Below are 21,072 nucleotides of genomic sequence, written 5' to 3' on the forward strand. Positions count from 1 at the left end.
GTTCCCGACATTCCAACAAAAAGCTTTCTGGGTTCAAAGATGAAGTTGTGGCGCAAATAGGCTTAACGCGCAGAAAACCCTCACAGGGCAAAGCGTGTGCTTTGTCGCATGCGTGCACATTTTTCTCAATGGAACACCCTATTCCACATTCCAGTCCTGCTCGGCATAATTGCGAACGTCGTTATACAGCTCTTTATAGCTGCTAGGCTGCGCGTAAGGCTCGGAAGTTGATTACAATGCAATTCTGTGGCGTTATCTCATTTTCATATGGATATTTCTAACCATTTGCGCTTTTACAGAAATGGGACGTACAAAACTGGCGAAGCTTACACTGGGCCTCTTCGATTTACAGTCTCGAACTCACCGCGGACTCCCCGAGAAGCAGTCCGGCATTCGATTTTCCCATGTATCCCTATGGCTTCGGGGAATCCTCGGACTACCCACGGACTATCCGCGGTGAGTCCGAGACTGTAAATCGAAGAGCCCCACTAAGTCGCGCAGGGCTTGAACCGTAGTGAAGCTGCAGGATTTATTTCTACGTGAGCACTGAAGGAGACATCATTACGCATTTGTACAAGTTTTAAATTGTTTATTTACACGTTAGGTCGTCACTTTGCTCTGTGCTAGTAGCAGTCATCGTCATATGCATCCGATATCGTCGTGTTTTTCAGGCCAAGCATTACAGGCGCGGCAGCGCTTTACGACAGCTGGGGCGCGGCGGCAGCGCGCACGTGCACGACGCATGCGCTGTGTTTGCGTCGAGCTTCCGTGGAGCAGTTGTTGCGCCAGCTGCGGCATTGTTGGTTGCTAGGCCACGCGAAGCGCTCCTCTGGGTTTTCGCCGGTTTTTTTTTGTTTGTTTGTTTGTTTTTGCTAAAACCACTGCGCGTGCCGTGGACGCTGGGCAGTCGCTAGAAGTCACGTGCGCACGGTATTTTGTTGGTATTTTTAACGAATTATAGGCCTGGCTCAGACCGCTGCCGCAACTGCCGTAATAACTTTAAAGAATGACGTCATTCCACCTCTCAGCCAACCGAACTGCGTGATATGCCGTTTCTTTAAGTACATAGATCACGATATGGCTTTCGCGTCAGTAGTCTGTAGTCTACTGTATAGTCTCAACATAGCCTTACGCGTTATGCCGGACACATTACGGCCAGCTACAACAGCTCCACTGTTAATAATGTTTCCCTACACCAACCCTGCCGTCACACACCCCCGCCGCTTATGCATAGCTGGTTTTCCCCAACTTTTTTTTTTCCCAACGCACGCTCGCTGTGAAGTTCGGAAGATACTTGGAGGCGTGTCCTGCGGTGTCCTCGTGCTCCTGTCGATCTGTGGATTTGCGGCGTACCGGTGAGTCGCGCTCGTACAGCCCGTCATCATCATCATCATGATCACCACCACCACCAACACCAACAACAACAACGGTGTTTGAAAATTTGAAAACTCTGTCGAACATGGGGCTGCTGGATTTCCCGCGAAATAACCCGCAACCTATGCAATAATACGGGCGCAGTATTTTTTAGCGCTAAACGGATGGCAGTGACGAGCCAGTATCGTAGTGCACTGCTGCTGTCGTATAAAAGTATGTTTAACAAAACAAGATAGACAGATGAGAGCTCTTTGTTAGAGAGAAAAACACAGAGAGGACGCCAACAGAAGTTCGCCGTCATGCTACGCTGCGGAGAAGGGAAATGAAGTGTGACGTATTTGCACGATTCTAACGAGCACCTTTTTTCGCTAGAAATAGCCTTCAAATCTGTTTGCGCGTTGTGATTGGGCTCAAAACCAAAATCGGCTTCAAAAGCGGCTGGCGGCAGCATCCCGAAACCCAAATCAACCCAGCATAAGCAATCCGTCAGCATCACAAGCGTAAATTTTTGCGTACCAATCCTGCCCATTCTCCAATGGCGACTACGAAGGTGAAGGCGCTTAGAATAGCAAACGCTTTCAATGAGTCCCGGCTACACATTTAATGTCGGAAAAATCTGGATTACGAAGGTGAAGGCGCTTAGAATAGCAAACGCTTTCAATGAGTCCCGGCTACACATTCAATGTCGGAAAAATCTGGATAAACAAGTTTATTGCACGAGAGATTTTTGCTGCCACAGTTGCATGCGTCAAGTGCCTTCTGCCTGGTTATATGACTTGTACATCTGAGGGGTACAATCGGCGTCAGATTATTTTGGAGGATGCTATACGTACTACGTAACGAAGTCCCACCGGAAATTGCTATATGCACTACCGATATAGCGCTATCTATGAGGCGCTGTCAGAAACAGTTTCTTTTTATGTTGTCACTAGTGTCGCTGGATAAAGTTACAGAGTATCGGCACTCTTTTCTCCTATTGTTCCGTGCCGCCGCCATGATCATTTGTCAGTTCGCATCACGGGACATTTGTTTACACCGCGACGGTTCATGGCATAGAGATAATGCCGTTTTGATGTTTATGCGTTTTAGTCTGTCAACTCTGGAAGCCTTAGCTTCTGCTCCCTGCTCTGCGGCTGCGCGCGACTGACATCGTTCCGAACGCGAATCAAAGATAACGCGTGTAACGGCATTTCGGTGGCAGAAGTGCGTACGAAGATGCCGTTTCGCTGCATCTTTGGCAGTGTTGTTAACAAACCACCCGGTTGAAGTTAGCGCCGAGGACGTATAGGAACGGCAATCTTGCAACAGTGATAAACACCAAAATGGCCGCCGTTGCTGGCTTGCGTGCCTCAGTGGCGATACTCTGGTACCTTATATAGTGACACTATACTCGGTGAAAACTTAAGAACGGCAACGGAAGTTGCCGCTGTGCCTTATCACCGTAGCCGGATGTTTCTCCGCGCGGCGCAAGTAGGGCGTTACTGGGAATATTTTGAACATGGCGTGAGCCGTTCCCGTGATTCTTTGGACTTAATATGCTTATAAACGACTCCAGTGACGACAAACAAACTGCGTGAGACAAGGCAGACGATATCACGCATTCATAGAAAACCCCTTCATAGAAAACCGCGCGCACTGACGTCACGGATCCGGCGCTTTGGCGGAGTGATACACTACATGAGGTGGTGCCATTCTTGAGTTGTAACCGAGTATAGTTGTCCTTTGCCACGAGCTTGGTGGCGGGCTGACGGGACCTTCGTACGCACTGCACCGTACTTAGTTTCCGTCTGGACAATGTTTGCGCTGTAGACTTTGCGCTGTAGACTTGGGTCACATGCTCATCAAGAACAAGGCAGGGGAGGGAACGATACTTCCCAGCGATCATTGCGGTGAAACAGCGCGCAAAAGCGGGACACCAGAGAAGAAGACAACAACCCGAGCGCTGACTATCAACTGGCTATCAACGGCTCCAGTCGTCTTCTTCTCTTGTGTCCCGATTTTGCGCGCTGTTTCACCGCAATGAATCTCTTCCAACTGGACCCGTTCTCGACTCTTTTGTTCCTAGCGAAACCCGCGCCGCAGCCGCCGCGATAGGCATTTCACTGCGCAGCCACGGATTGAATTTTTTGCCGCTGTCATTTCGTCCGTCAGGTGCCTCTGCCCTCTCCTTCGCCGTCACAGCTGCGAAGGTTTGCAGTCGGCCTTGGTTATCAGTGTGACATTATCTGATCGCTCGTCCGCGCTTGCCGAATTGGGGGCGTTTCCCCGCCTATATATGTTCTTGCTCCGTGGTCGTTGCGTGCAGTCGTCTTGGGTACGTTTAAGTTTCGTGGTAGTGCCGCGTTTCCGCTACCCTGCACATCAACCAGTCCATCTACCCTGCGCATCCTGCGCCATGGCCGTCGACCTGACCCTCAATACCGTACTGCGGCATCGAACCGACATCGACATGGACCTGCAGGAAAACCGACTGGCTTCTTTTGCGCAGTGGCCATTGACGGGCAACATCAAGTGCACGCCGGAAAAGATGGCGGAGGCAGGCTTCTACCACTGCCCGACCGAGAACGAGCCGGACCTCGCACGCTGCTACGTGTGCTTCAAGGAAATGTTCCGCTGGGAGCCCGACGACGACCCGGTCGAGCAGCACTCGCGTTCCACCGGCTCCGCCCTCGTTCAACGCTGCGCCTTCGTTCAACTGGGCAAGAAGGAGCGCGACATGACGCGCCTCGATTACATGACGCTGCAGTTCGAGCGCGCCATGAACAGACCACGCAAGCTGTACGAAGTGTGTGAGGCTCAAATCCAGAGACAGCTGCGTGAGGCGAGGCACGAACTGGACAAGGTGCGGAGGAACGTGCGCTGATGGCCGCGCACAACGAACCCTAAGCTACGCTTGTTCAGTGGCTCTAGGGTCTTTTATTCAGTTTTATCTAGGGACGCTAACGGACCAATGACATTTCAGTGTTGCGTGCTTTTCGTGACCTACCGTTGGTACTTCGCCGCTTTCATGTCACTGGCTACTTTATAATTAATCTCTTGTTTCTGCCGAAATTGCGCGTGTTTACAATAAAAAGTTGGACAAACTCCAACTGTCTATTCAGTTTGAATTGTGGTATGTTGCCCACCTTCTGGGCAACAGCTATTACCATGCCACATAAGATGCCCGTTATTGTGCTCAAGTATGTGGCCTCTTAGGCGGTCACATGCTGATAATATAGTTCCGTGTTATCTTCATTCACTCATGCAACTCGTCCGTGCTCGTGATGAGCATGCAGAGTGTGATGCTTAGCATAATAAAAATCGGAACATGGCTACTCAGTTGGACTTAGAATATGTCTACTCGTCAATGCCTAAATAAATAATCAAACCGTTAACTTAAAACAAGCTGAAAGAAAAAAAGCACCCCTCCCCCCACCGTAAAATAAAAAGAAGACAAGATGACTCGGGTAACTGTTTTACATGGTTTGCAGGTTATTCAAAAGTAAGTTTGAATGCAAAAGGTCGAAGACAGGCTGTTGTTTCTAACACTTGCAAGAAGACATCAACAATGGTATTGTTTTACAATATAAAGTGAGTGTTTATTACACCACGTCCTCAGCTTTAGTTGGTGTTGTCCTTTCTGGGTTACCTGCAAAACCACAGCACAAAAAATATACAGGGCAAAGCTCGGTACTTTTCTTCTGTTTATTTTCATTTTGTGTCAATTTTTTTTGTCCTATGGCACATTTCAATTTTCGTAATCAACTTTCCTGAAAAACTTATTGAGCACAATTTTCTATACCAGGCATTATTACACGAAATGGCTGCACAATACTTTTTTTTGCGTGAATATAAATGTGGCTAACAAAGTTATTCACTACTCTGAAGCCGGCTGTTTTCATTGCCAGTAAGAAGCAATGGGGCCAGATGCCGCTGGTGCAGAACTTCGCACGACCACACCATGTGAAGTGTTGTCCAATTTTCTTGCAAATCGCTTGAAGCCGCACAGGAGCCACAGCACATGTAGTGACTTTAATAATCTTTGCCTCAGCCTTATGAATGGACGTGAACTTTCTCCTCCTTAGTTAAAACTGATTTCTTTTTTCTTCTTTTGCGAGGTGATTGTACAGGTGCCGTCAAAAGTAATTGGAGCACGGGAGCTGTGACCGAGCCGCATAGGAGCGCCGTGTAGCTGCAACGGCTATGAACAAAAGGAGCAGAACACGCATGCGCGCCTGCCGACGGCGTTGCCCATCTATACTTCTCAACCCACTTATTTTAAAGCCGCTTCGAGCGTTATTCGCACCATACTGGGGCGGTATTCTCTTAACTGTCCCTTTTGAAAACGTCCCTTTTGCGTCCCTTTCATCGTGACGTACTTCCGGTTAAGCAGTAGGCCTTTGATTCAAATACCGTAACTGTTCTTTCAAACGCATTTTAAAGAACTGAAACCATATCAGAGTATATTTTATGAGTTTATTGTTCCGCGAGCGAATCAACAATAAGGCGACGAAAAATCGTCTGCTCCAAATCGTCTGCTCCGAGTAGCCACGGCTCAGAGCTCCGCCGTGCTTGAATGGCGTTACATCCGGGTGTTCGCTTGTAGCCAATCAGGGCTCGCTCAAAAGGGACACTTTTGAAAGGGACACAAAAGGGACAAAACACGGGAATACCGCTCCTGGTCTCCGCGATGGCGCTGATAGCAGAGGCGGTATCTAGCAGCGTCGCTCACACTTTCAGCGCAGAAGAGCTGCTGGAGAGCCGCCGCAATCGCAGGGATCTGAAGTGATGATTTTTCTTTTCTAATATTTTTAGGTAGGTCTGCTATCAGGGCCATCGCCGAGACCAATATTCGGCAAACAGCGCTCGAAACTGCGTTAAAAGAAGTGGGTTAAGAAAGAGTGGCTATCGACGTCGGTAGGCACGCATGCGTGTTCTGCTCCTGTAGTTTACCGCCTGTGCAGCTGCACGGCGCTCCTATGCAGTTCGGCCACAGCTCCCGTGCTCCAGTTACTTCTGACGGCACCTGTACAGTGTCGTTGAGACTAAGGTCGCTGTGCAACGCCACCCCGTTACAAAGGGGAACCCGCTAAGCATCATCATCGCGCGATTTCCGGTGGGACTTCCCGTCGTAGTTCATATATATCATCGTACAATTTTTGGGGGAATTTTCCCAAGTAAAGTTACCTCCGCGTTAAAATCGGGGGCGCGTCAGAATCGTGCAAACACGGTATGTATAGCGTTAAAAACAGTAGTGGGGAAAAAAACAAGTATTTAGATATAGTATCCCGTTTTAGGGCATCGAGCAAAACGATTACTGAAGGTTACTGGTGAACGGCTGCAATGTTGTAGCTATGGCAATGTCCTCGATGTGCGCGCTTAGAGGAGGGCGAGTGTCGGGATCCATTAGGCTTAGTGTGAATGATCCGCAGTGGAGACCTTTAGCCTTCTGCTGAAAACGGCGCTTTGGTCTGGTAAAAGCGGATCACTCTAGTAATATAGGTTCAAAGGTTTCCGAGCAACAACTGTGGCAATATAGGCTTGAAGTCTATTCGACGTAAGTATGAGTTTGCGAACGCTGCGTGAAAGGCGCTGTGTATACGGAACAAAAATTACGAATAATGCAATGTGACCCGTTTAATTGAAGAAATATAACGAGATTCACATCAACCATGTAATGTAACTGATAACGTGGAGTACGCTTCGTGGAATGCGGCGGGTAACGAGGTAGTACAGTTTGATGTGTCTGGTTGAATTGAACAGAGAAGGGAAGACAACGTGTAACGTAAATCCATTTAGTGTAAAGCTCTTCAACGTAATTTACTCTCGTGGCAATGAAACGAATCCATGCAGTACCTGTGATGTAGCGCATGCGCGCACGTTTGGTGCCTTCCTTTTCAGGTACTGGGCCCACGAGCAGGCGCTGGACAGGCTTCTCTGGAAGGTCGATTTCCACGAGATACAGATGGGCGGAGGAGGCACGCACGCGGTTGCCGTCAAGGTGCCCAGCTCTGCCGTACGTGCGTTCCTTATAGCTCGGCGATCTTGACACCAAAAAGCTAGAAGAGAACGTCCGTAAACTATGTGTACCATTCCATGACCCCCCTTAACGACATAGGGGTGAGGCAGAAGTTAGGTGCAAAGGTACAAGGTGATTTTGTTTCTTTAAGGCGTTGACAGCTGTTATCCGAATGAAAGACATTTATTAGGTGCGGAGTATATCTTAGGACCGCACAATGTCCGTCCGCGCCCGTGCTCATAGCATTTGCAATCGCAAAAAGTCACACGCACCGGCAGGATTCGAGCCTGTGTCTGGTGTACCAGACATGAGTTAGTGTCAGTTGCCTTACCCATTGGGCTCCGACCCTGAGTTAGTAACCGGGAGTCAAACGGCTTACTCCCTCGCCTGTAACGGTGCGGGGCACCTTAGGACCTCCCAATGTCCGTCCGCGTACATCCGTGCGCGCACAACCATCGAGTGAAAATTAAGCGAAATTCGATTTGAGCCGGGAGTTGCAGTTTCATTTAGGGAATAATTTAGGTGCAACTCACGGCTCAAATCGAATGAATGTCGGGGCGCAAATCGGATGTCACTCGGGGCGCAACTTGCATGTCATTTCGAGTCCCCGTACTCCGCACCCTCGCCATCATCCACGGAGTGGAGGCCCAGGCGGCACAGAAGGTGTGCCCCAAGACCGGCCCGTCTATGGCCGCTTTCTGGCATGTCCGGCCAGCATCCAGGTTCTGGCAGCCACTGATCATGCATTGAATGGCCAACATTCGGCAACCAGCGCTTCGGCATTTTTCCGTCCGCCCGTGTCCGGACGCACAACGGCAGCTAACCGGCTCCCAGATATTCAGTTCTCTTACGGCTGCCGATGTTGAGAAAGAGAACGGCCGAAGTACGGCCTTAGGGCATCCGTTTTTTCTTCGGGAAGCGGTAATCGGCCGAAGCACGGCACGCGACCGGCCACAGAATATGCGTATTCTTGCGGCAGTTCGTGTTCGAAAGGAGACCGGCCGGAGCGCGGCTGCCGTGCATTCGTTGTTTCAACGGTGAACCGCGCGTCCGGCGGACGTACGGCCCCAGAATATACGTTTTGCATTCGGTTAGCTGTCCTCGGCCGAATTACGGCAAGCGAATGGCAACAGAATATTTGGCAACCGGTGTTCAAGAGGAGACCGGCCTACGTAAGGTATCTGGTTATACGTCCTTTTTTCGGCAAACGGCATACAGCCGAACAACGGCTCGCGCCTGGGCGCCGAGAATTCATGCACAGACGTGTTTGGAAGGAGGCCGACCGGTTTTTTCCTGGGGAGACAAAAAGCCGTTAGGGAGCCGAGCGGCTTGGACGCGTTTTTCATCCGCTCCGTGTTTCTACGTTTTAAATGAACGAACATCGTTTGTCAAACAGTAATGAGTGTTCTCGGTGAACGGGCAAGGTGCATGGACTCACTGGACATTAGCAGGGAACATTTTAGGCCATCGAAATGTCATTTATTGCCACAAGAAGACTGTGCCACACCGACGGGTGAGCTAAGCCTCGCCAGTCATCGCCGCTACCACGTTTCTGCCTCCGGCTTCGTCGACGCATCATCTCGAGGCTATTCGCCCGCTCAAGAAATGGAGAGCATTGGAGACATCGATCCGCCAGAGATGTCCGATCCGAGATGGAGATGGTTCACCAAAATAACTGGCCTTCAAGGGCGTCGAGCAAGCGGCAACCACGCAGGAGCTAAACCGCCACCATGTCAAGGACTCCCCACCAAAGAAAGGCAAGTGGGAGCAAAAGCGCAAGTTATTCTGCTTACAATTAAACTGCGACAAGCAATGTTGCACTATGTTGTTGGTGATAAACGTAGAAGAGACTCGCTCGTGCATTGGTAGGATCAACTTCATGCCCTGCACTATGTTACTTCAGGGGATTTTATGACTGCCTATTTAGAAAAAAAAAATTATTTTAAATTTGCGATAAAAACAGAGCCTTGTCACTGACGAAGCCTAGCTGTTAGCTGTTAATTTAGTTCTGATGTTTGAAGGTGAGCTTAGCTACTCTTGGGATATGACTCATTTGGGTAAACATATTCGCCAGCATCCTAGCAAACACGGATTTTGTCAGGATTTTCTTGCTCAACGCAGATTGTTGAGTTCACGCACGATTTGGTTCTTGAAATAGATAAGCTTAAAGTGGTTGACTGTATATTCTTGGACTGCAGAAAAGCAAATGATGGTGTTGCATATCACCCTCTGCGTAGTACATTTCATCCTATGAACTGAATGAATCGGTTTTTGCATTGTTATTACTATTGGTCCTATAGCTTTGTTCAAAAGTACTGTGTATAGTTAACCGGACTATAGCGAATGAACGTGATTCCGTATACCTGCAGCTTTATTCGCATTTAATAACATCCTGGTGTGCTGATTCAGAAAATTTTTTGGCTGTTAAACAGTCTGTTAACGGCACCTTTACAAGAAAACCTTCATTCCAATTGGATACGTATACCGTAAATTATGCTGCTGTGACAACGGCCGAGGAATATAAATACCTAGGAGTTTATTTAGGGAGTGGTTAGAGGTTAAATAGGCAGGTGCACACCGTAAAAGTTACAGCTGCACATGATTTTGGCTTTCTGAGACGAAATTTCAGTGACCCTCCATCTAACTGAAAAGAACAACCGTATTTAACTCATGTGCGCTCAATCTTGGAGTACGCATGTGTTTTCGTGGATCCCTACGCCAAAGAGCTCGTTGATACGCTCGAAAACATACAGAATATGTCAGTGCGATTCGTATTAGGTAATTGGCACGCTCAACTTAGCACGAGAGAAAGTAAAAATAAACTGAAATGGCAGGACGTGAAAAGATCACAAACGAAACTACAGGTTTAACTTTTTTCGTAATATCTATCATTCGAAAACTGTTGTAGAAGGGGAGAAGTATGTCCAAGCGCCATTCTACATATCGCAAAGTGGGACCGCTAGCTTAAAGCAAATTATTAACTTTCCTTTAAAGGTGACGCCTTGCGCGATTCATTTTATTTTACATCAATACTGCAGTGTAATTATCTTCGACGTATGATTGTATTAACTGTTTATATTGACGATTTTCAGCGCGCTTTGTAGAATTATTTTGTTATTTTGTCTCATATTTAATGCTTAGTGTTATGTATCTCCCTTCTGTAATGCATGCAAAGGCAAGCAGGCATCAAATAAATAAATAAATAAATAAATAAATAAATAAATAAATAAATAAAAAAATAAATAAATAAATAAAAAATAAAACAATGAATAAATAAATGAATAAAAATAAATAAACAAATAAATAAATAAATAAATAAATAAAATTCCAGAGGGGCAAGTTTGCCTCCGACGGGTTGAGAACCCTACGCATTCAACCTTGACCAATAAAATATTTATTGCCCTATTCGTTGCAGTATGCAAGGTTTCCTGTATACATGCTACCATTGCTATGTTATTGGTTTGAAACAAATTATGTAACTCTAATTTTACGCCTTTCCTTGCGTGAACACAAAGGGATACAACTGCAGCCACCTGAAGCAGGGCGTCATTCGCGACGCGTCTAGAATTTTTTGAACGTAGTATGACATTAGAAGAAAATTAAGCTCTTTCGGGCAATTAAGTGGTGTGGACGTATACTCATGAAAACAACATTAAAATAGATTGAAAATGAAAGTACCTGTTCGCTCCTTCTTAGGATTAGCCCTGCGCAAGATCATCAGAAAAGTTGATCGAGTAGAAAATGTCTTTGCAAAAAAAATGGGCAAAAACTGGACATACTTTTTTGTGAAGGAGTTATATTAAATGCTCCTGAGTGTTTTGTTGAGAACCAAAACGCTTCGTAAAGGCATTCACGCCGGTTTTATATACATCAAAATTGGTCAAGCAACTGTTATAAAAATAGTTTATGTAGTCATAGCATGAAAGTGTTCCGGAATATTGCCCTAAAAGAAATTGGCTAAAAGCGGCGCAATTTATCTCTCTGAAATTCAACCCACTAAAGTATGCGCCTTCCGCCCCCCCCCCCCCCTCCTCTTTCTCCGTTTATTATAGGTAAGCCGCCCCACAGAGGATATCAGGACCTGGACAATACATCCTTTCAAGCTCTACAAAGAACTGAATATTTTCTGTGTTCGGCAGTAAATGAGGCACAGCAATTAAAGGAACGACAATTTGTGAGCACTGTTTAATAAATGAATTTTGCTGTCTACTGAGGCTGGTAATTAAGCAAGGCTGCGCTGAAAGCTTGACGGCTGGTGGTTGCGCGCGAGCTCACTTTGATGTGGCTGCATTGGACCCAAAATGCTGGGTTTGTGCTGCTTCTGCACTGCGCGAATGAGTCATCTGCTTGCGCGACGTGCAGTGACCGGCCTCAGTACAGCTAACGTACTGTGGCTGAACTCCAATGCCCGTAGGACGGCCGTATTTCCGGTAGCTGTAGTCCGGCTGGAGTCCGACGACCGCATCTCGGCTGTCCTCCGGCGGACGTACTTCGGCCGTACACGGGTGGCTTTGGAATGGCCGGAGCCCTACGGCTGGAATCTGGCCGTATGACCGTAAGCCGGTCGACTGGCCGACGGACACTGGCCGTTGGACAGCCATGGGAGTACGGCCGTATACGGCCAAAAGGCCCACATTTGGACATGGGCCGAACATGGCTGCCGGAAAACGGCCGGACAGAAAATCACCGGCCAAAGTACACCGGCCTGTTTTAGGCCGAACAGTCCTGTGCTGCCCGGGTGCTGCCTTTTTTTTTTTTTTTTGACTCCGCTGATCCTGGAAATGGCGCCCATTCATAACTAGAATTCACTCAAAACGCATATGCGTATAAGCTTCAGGTCTAAATTATGCTTGGATATTGCTAATGGTACCTATTTAAAGCGAAGCTGTCTATGTCTCACTGACGGCGTATGTCGCGTCAAAATACGCTGCAGCAGGGCCGTACCCAGAGAGGGGGGTTGGGGGTTCAAACCCCTCCCGAAATCTTTTCCAGGCAGCGCGTAAACAATACTTACTCTTGCTTTCAGCAAAACTACCCCCTTCCCAAATTTCATAACCCCCCCGAAAAAAATTTCTGGGTACGGCCCTGCGCTGCAGTAAAGCCAGCTACCTCTGAAAATTATTATGATCGTGAGTGAAGTGAAGTGAAAAAAAGCGCTTCCCGTGGTGGGAATCGAACCCGGGTCCCTCGCGTTATGAAGCCGACGTCTCTCCGATCGCGACATCCCGACACAACCGATCGGCGCAGTTCGGATTCAGAGAGGAGTGCATGGACTTGCAAAATTAGACAGAAAATTACGCCCACCTCCCCTCGCGGGAACCCTGGTGTGATGCGACGCTGAAGGGGGTTCCATTGGCGTCGCATCAAGCAATCGTCGGGTACGGCAAGAGAGCAAGCGCAAGCGCAAGCGCGGACGACCGTCGACTGAGAGACCGGCCGGAGCACGGCACTCCGCTTCTATGCGCAGCGCGCCCGAAGGAGAGGAGACAGCGGACAGAGAGAGTACTGCACATGCGCACAGTGCGCAGCCGCCCGCAGCGCGACCGCAGATGTTGGGAGAGAGCGTTCGCTATCGGAGAGAGGAGAGGAGGCGAGCGGAGGAGAGACGCAGCTGTGCGGACGCGAATAACGGACGCACGCAGGACAGGGCCGCCGGCAAGAGATGCTCCTCTCAGCGTCGAATCTAAAAACCTAGCATCCCTGCGTCTAACAGCGATGGTTGTTGAACGCGAATCTTTCTTCGTGCGAAATCAAATGGTGAAAGGTCAAAGCAAAAGCCGCTTCAATCAAAAGTCCAAACTGGGTGCGAGTATAAGCCAAAGTTCAACAAGTCAAAGTCCAACTTATAACTGCGAGTCAAATTCCAAACCCAGATGACAACCAAAGAATCCCGCACGAGAAAGCCTCGCGTTCAACCGTCGTCGTCGTTAGACGGAGGAGTGCATGATTTTAAGCTAACCTGTTCAAGATGCGCATCCAAGTGATGAGATGTATATAAGCATGAGGTCCAAACTAATGTTTTGAAGGGCGTGTGACTTTGGTGGTGACGGCGCACTAATATGACACACCCCGAGACGTTTTCTTGCCAACGCATCGCGCTATAGGACACATCACACTTCAAAATACGTGCAGCCTCGAGAGTGTTTTGTTCGTAGACAAAAAATACACGGGACCCTGGCCATATACACTCCGCTTAGCATATCGAGGAGCCATCCTGTCCTATAGGTGCGGATAGCCAGCGAAGATGTGAGGTGCCGAGCTACTCGTTCAACACCCTCCGTCTCTCGTTCTGTCTTCGTGCTAAACCTACGGCGCCTTGTTGGCCGGCGATGTCCACGTGGTCGCCGGTTGGCTGTGCACGTGTTCGTGGCGGGCCTTCGAGCTTTCGTTTTTCATATGTTCACGTGGTCATCTGCATAAAAGTCGATAGGGTGACGTACCCTCTGATGTTGAGTGAAACGTTAGCGACTGTGTAGCGTTCATTTTATTGTTGGCTGGTTGGTTTCCTTCCTGCAGCTTTCGGCTTGCTCCCACCTCCTTCCTGCGCACAGACACCGCAAAAAATTAAAGCCGTTCCACTCAACGTGAAAGCTGTCGTAAATGCAGAGCAGTGATTCGCCATAACGGCCTGTGGCACCGTTATCCGCTTACTGCTACTACCCATCACGCTAATCGCCTCCCTGTCTCACTTCTCTCTTGATGACTTGAACGGAGGTTTGTCCAAAGCAGTTCAAATTTCCCGCCTTCGCAGTGCTCGCGCGCCCCCTGCCTGGAACGAACAGCGCGAGCGGTTCTCGCACGTGCCGGCACCTTACTGCGCAGTCCACAACGCGTTGTTTTTGGCGGTCCCATCTCCCCGCGAGGGGGACTCGAGTAAATGCGTCGCATAGGGGGGTGGGTGTATTGCGTTAACGTTTAGTGTTTGTGGAGTTGGTGGTAGTGAATGCGTTGTATCAGCAGCTTCTTGACGTAGTTTGAATGAGTCAAGGATATAAGGCGCGTTCGTAGCCTCCCATTCTGTGTCGGCTTTGTGGCGCAGTGGGCAGAGCACCATGTACATTGCGTTCCGCCCGCAGGGTCGAGGGATCGAAACCAGGCGCCGGATGGTATTTTTTTTATATAGTGTAGGGGGAGGGGTGCGGACTACGACTACGGACGTCAACGCAGGTGACATCGTGAGTTACTGAAATGCTCTGCATTTAAAAAATACGAACAGCTACGCTGTAAAAAAAAATTTAGTAGACGCGCATCCCTTTGAGAAAGTAGTCAAGCACGTGAAGTGCGATTTCGAATATTCCGAGATAGCAAGCAAGGAAGTTGGATAGGAGGCAAACGAGCCGGCGTTCGTGGCACGTTACACATACAGTCTACGTATGGTCCATCTCCCCCCTTCCCCCGCCAGCATGGACATGATCCACGCGTGAAAACGCGTGCAAAACGTGGGTACGGGCCCGGGACATATGGCCACCCAATTCTACCTAGCAAGTGACTGGTCTTGTTATTATGGCCAATCCCTCGCAACTGAATTTTTTCCAGTGACGCCGAAAAGAACAAACCAAGATGAATTTGTCTTCCGTGTGTCTTGGACTTTTTAACAAACCGTAAAGATATCTGCTCGATTTATACAGCGGGCATGCAGAACAAAATCGAAGACGGGTTTGGTACCTGCAACAGATGTAATGCTTACAGAAATGTAATGCTAACATAAAATTTCAAAGGCATTCTACGGCTAAAAATTCTGGGCCGTCTCCACTAACGTAAAATCTGGCGAGGGGCGGATGTATTCAAAGATTGTAAGTCCCTCTCTTGCCACACGGCGTGCGCTGATTGGGCGCCGAAAAAGTGCCGGTGGGAGGAGCAATCGCGCGCTTGCTAAGGCGGTGGCGCCCTCTCTTGCGTTTAACGGGATTTAAGCAATTGCATAAAGAACTAGCCGTAAGTTGTTTTCGTGTCACACGCCGCAGCATGCTAAGAAATACGCTTTACAGAAGAAAACCTGGCGTTTGAAACCAATTTTGAGACGGAATTTAAGAATTTTCGGTTATTAAATGCTGAATACTCCTGTAGTTCAAATTAGTTTAAATCATGTTAGTTCATTTTGAACCTGTTTTATCCATTATACACTTGTTTTTGACTATCGTTTGACAGCTTCATTTACCTTGAAGACATAAGACGACGTCAGGAAACGCCGACTGCCCGAGCCCCTAAGTGCTTCGTCCCTTAAAAAAAAGTAAACCGCTTGGCCCTCTGGGCCTACACATTCTGTTCTCCCTGTGAAATATGTACCCAATCGCACAAAACCGGTTAGGTGTATGGCTTTTAGGCGTTATTTAATGATTGCGGCAGTGGAATATCACGTTCTATGTCTACCCGTTTCTCTCCAGAGCTATGGTGCTGGAAGTGGTGGACAGGCAGAAAGCAGCAACGGCGATGGCAGCTCGCAGACCGGTGGTCTGGCGCCGGTGCCGACGGCGTCATCCCAGCTGTCCCTGTCATTGCAGCCCGAATTCCGCTACTCGCATCAGCTGTACGCTCCCGTCGGCGTCTACCGGGGTCGCCTGTGCGCCGTCAAGAGGATCCGTCGGCGCTCTCCCCTGGTCATCACGCGCGGCATCAAGATGCACCTGAACATGGTGCGTAGTGTCGGTGGCGGGTCATGCGGGCTGCTCGCCCTAGACTCACGCATACTCCCACTCGACTTTTGGGGCGGTGTTCTCGTAACTGTCCCTTTTGAGAACGTCTTTTTTGCGTCGCTTTTATTGAGACGTACTTCCGTTTAAGCAGTGGGCGTTGGCAGTAGGATTGCTGCGCTTGCGTTACGTCACTTCCGGTTGTTTGCTTTTAGCCAATCAGTGCTCGCCAAAAGGGACACTTTTGAAAGGGACGCAAAAGGGACAAAACTCGAGAATACCGCCCTTGGTCTAACAGTCCTCCCGAGACTGTTAAAAAGAGTCGGGGGAATCTGTTTGCTGGAGTCACAGAGTATTCAACTGTACCCTGTTCACAGATTTGGAGACGTAGCGACAACGTCCTACATAGTCCTTGGATACTCTCTCTTGACTCTTGGTGTGATGGCATCCCGGGAGTCTCTAAAAAGAGCACCTTGACTCTCTCCGCAAGAGTCAATAGGGGTAAATTCTGTGGCAAGTGAATGACTCCGTTGAAAGAATCTCCGGGCTTCTTTTCTCTTCATCGGCATGACTGTAGATCAAGACCCGTTGGCATGTTGAGTCAATCAATCGCTCCATCTGATCAGTTGGTCCATGTAATGATTGACCAGCCAATGTCTCTTAAAATAACCAATATGCGGTGCTCGCTGTCTGCTCGGTGAGGATTAACCTCTTTTGCGTGTAGCTCAGATATTGGGTCACTGGACGTTGTATTCGTGATCGTTCGCTAATTGGGGCATACGTTCCACTATTAACTTAATAATACGTGAAACCGCTTCGTCGTGCAATTTACCAATGAACGTAACTCGGTGAACACCGAACCTGTTGAGCAGACATCGTTTCATTTCGTCATTAATGTAGGGTCGCGTGTAAGGAAGTCGTTACGATCTCGATAACACAATACGCTACAACAGCAAAAACCGGATCGTCGAACATCCCAACATCCCAACCGCACTGACACGTAGTATTACTTGGGGTTATACAATTCGTTTAGTATCGCCTATAGCATTGTCGGTTGGTTTCAATCATTGCTCGCTTACATTCCGTCGAGGAAGCTTGCCTAGCATCGCCTCTTACTACAAATTTACCCCACTCGGTGCTCTCGGTTCCTGCAGCAGCTCCGGGAACTGCGGCACGACAACCTGTGCTCTTTCGTGGGCGTGTGCGTGGAGCCGCCCAATGTGTGCGTGGTCAGCGAGTACTGCAGCCGAGGCAGCCTGCGCGACCTGCTCGAGAACGAGCACATCAAGCTGGACGCCATGTTCGTCGCCTCGCTTGTCGCCGACCTCGTGCGGGTGAGCAGGAGGACGTAACGTCGTTGTTTAAATCGTACACCGAGTCTGCGAAGCGAGGTGCGCGTATACTCGGGATGGGGTGTGATGTCGCGGGAGCGTTATAACAATCGAAACAACGTGTGTGCCGGAGACTACAAAAACTATAACTTGAAGTTTCGGCACCTAATACGACTTTCTCCAGCGCCAACGCGTTACGTGTGCATTTTCATTTCATGTGGGCGACGTCTCGTCGTAGTTTCGGCCACCCCTCCCTACCGGATCCGGGTGTTTGTCGTAAACCAGCTTTTTGTCTCTCCGTGCTGCGAAAACGGACTCTAACGGAAGGGGTTCCGTAAGAAATCCGCTCCTTAGGATGAATACGGAGGGAACCGGTTTTTGGTAAAACGGAACCATTGGGTTTAACCAGTTTCCCTCGAACTCGCTCCAGCAGCGACTGGGGCATCCGTCCTCCCAAAAACCAGTTCCTGCCAAATTCGCTCCAGGGGCGACCTTTTACGGAACCCGTTCCGTCAGAACCAGTTTTTTCAACGCGGTGATGCCAGGCAAGCGTTCCACTGCGTGTTCCAGGCAAGCGTATTCACTGCCAGGAGGGCATTTAGTGGGGCACCGTATTTTCTCATGTGGGTGAGTTGATGAACTTTACGGTTCCGGGGGCTTCAGCAACGACCTCGGACACGGTATGTTGAACCCTCGAAAGAACGTCTGTTTGACACCGCACATATTGAAAAGGAGAGAGTTTCTTTTCTTCAGGCATGTTAAGATTTTTTAGGGTCCATCAATAAATATACTTCATACGCACTTCCGATTTTAAGCTCTCGTGCAACACAAGCAACGGTTTTCCTCGGCACGCCTCAGGGTATGGTGTACTTGCACGAGAGCCCCCTTCGCTCCCACGGCGACCTGCGGTCGGCCAACTGCCTCGTCGACAGCCGCTGGGTCCTCAAGGTGGCCGACTTCGGACTGGCGCAGCTGAAGCACAACGCGAACGACGAAACCCTGCACCTGCAGGGAGACCGCCCGAAACCCTGCAGGGACCACAGCTGAGTGTCGTTTCGGGTTCAAATGAGGCGCGTTGAAACGCGAATGGATTCTTTAGGGCTGCACCTCTTGGCGCAAGAAAAAAAAGCAAATACGTTCAAAGAGTCAAAGAAGTTTACTGAAGTGCATTATTCAAATAACACAAAAGTAGAAACAATAATAGACAAGGGTCTCAAAGTCGATGACTGTACCGGGACCCTCGGTAAGTTAACAACGTGGTAATAACTGCAAAAAATCCCGGGCCATCTCCGCTAACGTGAAACCCTGGGAGGGGCGAATGCAGTGTATAAGTGTATTCTTGGCGCCTTGGCGTTTTTGCCAACGTTGATGAAACCGTTGGGAGGTAGAGGTCTACAGCTTTGCAACAAAAGTATCTTGTATTTGAAGCACGACGCTCTCTAGCGCGAGGCGTTAACGAGTGCCCCGGTGTTTGATCACCGTGACTACATGAGACTACGGCGACGACAGGCGACGCCAACAGCCCCAGCACCTAAGGGGCTTGAGCCCTAAAACTTAGGCAGCAATAAATAACAGTACAGCAAGCTCTTTAAAAAATATAAGGGACTATACAGTATAAAAAGCATGAATTCATTTCAAGTAAACAATAGAAGCAGGAAAGGGTTCATCTGTGTAAGGCCTCCTTTCTTCCCATATCCGCGTTGTCCCTCTCTGCAAAACGCGTCCTTAAAGGGTGGTTTCTTCTTAGTCCGACTGAGCCCGACATGGTCCGACTGGTCTCTCTTTTCCGCATAGCCGGTTTTAGGAAGAACGGAACCCTTTCCGTGTGGGTCCGTTTTTTGCAGAAGAGAGCGATAAGAAAACAGGCTTTGGAACAAGCTGGTCGTTCCAAAACGTCCACGCGCAGGACTCTTGTGGCGCGCTCCTGAGCTCCTCCGGGATCCGGACGGCCCGCCGGAAGGCACGCCCTGTGGCGACGTCTACTCCTTCGCAATAGTGCTCTTCGAGACTCTGGCCAGGGCGGGACCCTTCGGAAAGACCAATCTCAACCCAACCGGTAATATGTATTTCCTGCTGACTCGGATGACATCTTTGAACAAGTGCCAAGTTCCAGTTCCAGTTCCAGGCGAAGTCTGACAGCTGAAACAGCATGCGCTAGCCCAGTCCTGCTCCCTTGGTGCCGCTTTGTACCAAAAAAAATTAAGGAAGCTCACACTAACGCGCAAGACTCGGAGATAGCGAAGCTGTGTGCAACCTTCACGACCATCAAGAAGGTTTGAGTCCGCGATTGCAGCCGATTTGCTTCTTCGCTGCCGCAACGACCTTCACTCCATCATTGTTGCTAAAAGACTGATCTTCTTTCATTTTTCGGGGGGGAAGTGATAATCATTGGGCACCACGTTGGAAGGGCGTACGCTATGAAGTGTCTTTCTCGTTCCAAGCAAGTCTCGCCACGATTACGACAAACGCTGGAGTCGTTCTCATTCCGAGCAAGTGTTGCGGCGATTACGGCAAACGCTGTAGTTTTTTTTTCGGGGGGGGGGGGGGCTAGTCTTGGCCAATCTCCCTAAGTGGCTATGCTTGGCTTGACAAACGTGCGTGGGGGACGCTGGGCGGTTGCCGCCACGCACGCACATACGAGCGATTGGCATTTTCTTAGTCTTTTTAATTGCCGGGTGGTCGCTGCAGTCTTGGCCAATCTCCATAAGTGTATGCCTGGCTTGACGAACGTGCGCAGGGGACGCTGGGCGGTTGTCGCGAGGCACGCACGCACGAGCGGTGGGCATTTTCCTGGTTTTGTTAACTGCCGGGCGGATGCTGCGAGGCCTGCGTTCACGTACACGTGCTCACGTGCGCGCGATCGGCAATTTCTTGGCAGTTTTAACTGCGGACACGAAAAATTACGATTTGCTAAACAGCTTCGCTGTAAAAATAAGGAAGCGGGAGGGAGTATGGCGAAGTTGAGGACGAGCTGTGCTCATGTATTCCTCGTTATCCTGCTGTTCCTTACTTATTGTTGCGTCCACTGAACCACTTCGAAGTTGCCGAGTATACGACCAACCGGCCAAAGGATATCTCATAATGCACTATGTTTACATCCAAAATACCAGCATGCTGATTCAGACTAATTCTTGCAGAGTTTGTGGAATGGACCGATTCTTGCAGGCTGATTCATGCAGAGATGGTTCTTGCAGAGATTGTGGAACGTGTGCGCCATCCTCCGCCGGTAGAGAGCCGCAAGTGTCCGTTCCGGCCCCCGCTATCGCAGCTTCCCGAACCGTGGGACGCAGACTACGTGCGAGCGCTGCTCAGCGACTGCTGGGCCGAGGCGCCCGAACAGCGGCCCGATTTCAAGGCCGTTCGCGCACGGCTCAGACCCATGCGTCGGGGCCTGTAAGCTTGCGAAGCTCGTTTTTTTGCGCAACCCTTAGATTACGCGATGCACTGCCTAACCTTGACACTATAGGACGAGCGAACAATGAGCCCAGAGCGGATGGGGAGACAAAATGGTCATAGCGGAGACGTTTCGACGAGGAAAGCCAAGGAAAGAGTTGTGGCATGAGGAGAAAAGGGGAGGAAAAAAATTGGCCGCGTATTTGCTCTTTTCGTTGCAAATGTGCAAATGTCGTCAAAAGACGATAGTCTTTGTAGACAATTGCCAAGCAAATGCCCCCTTCTGCTTTCCCGCTCACCTCTCATGCTGTTCCTGTACCGTCGCGCTCAAACACACTAAAGGTTT

At 49.3% G+C, this 21,072-nt stretch overlaps 1 pseudogene; it reads left to right on the forward strand.

Moving 5' to 3' along the window:
• LOC144165683 (guanylate cyclase 32E-like) overlaps positions 1–21,072 on the forward strand; it is a 64,654-nt pseudogene that overhangs the window by 22,292 nt on the left and 21,290 nt on the right.

Source organism: Haemaphysalis longicornis, unplaced genomic scaffold, assembly GCF_048455015.1.
Source record: "Haemaphysalis longicornis isolate Haplotype H1 unplaced genomic scaffold, Haemaphysalis longicornis Haplotype H1 scaffold_147, whole genome shotgun sequence".
In the NCBI taxonomy this organism is placed as follows: Eukaryota; Metazoa; Arthropoda; class Arachnida; order Ixodida; family Ixodidae; genus Haemaphysalis; species Haemaphysalis longicornis.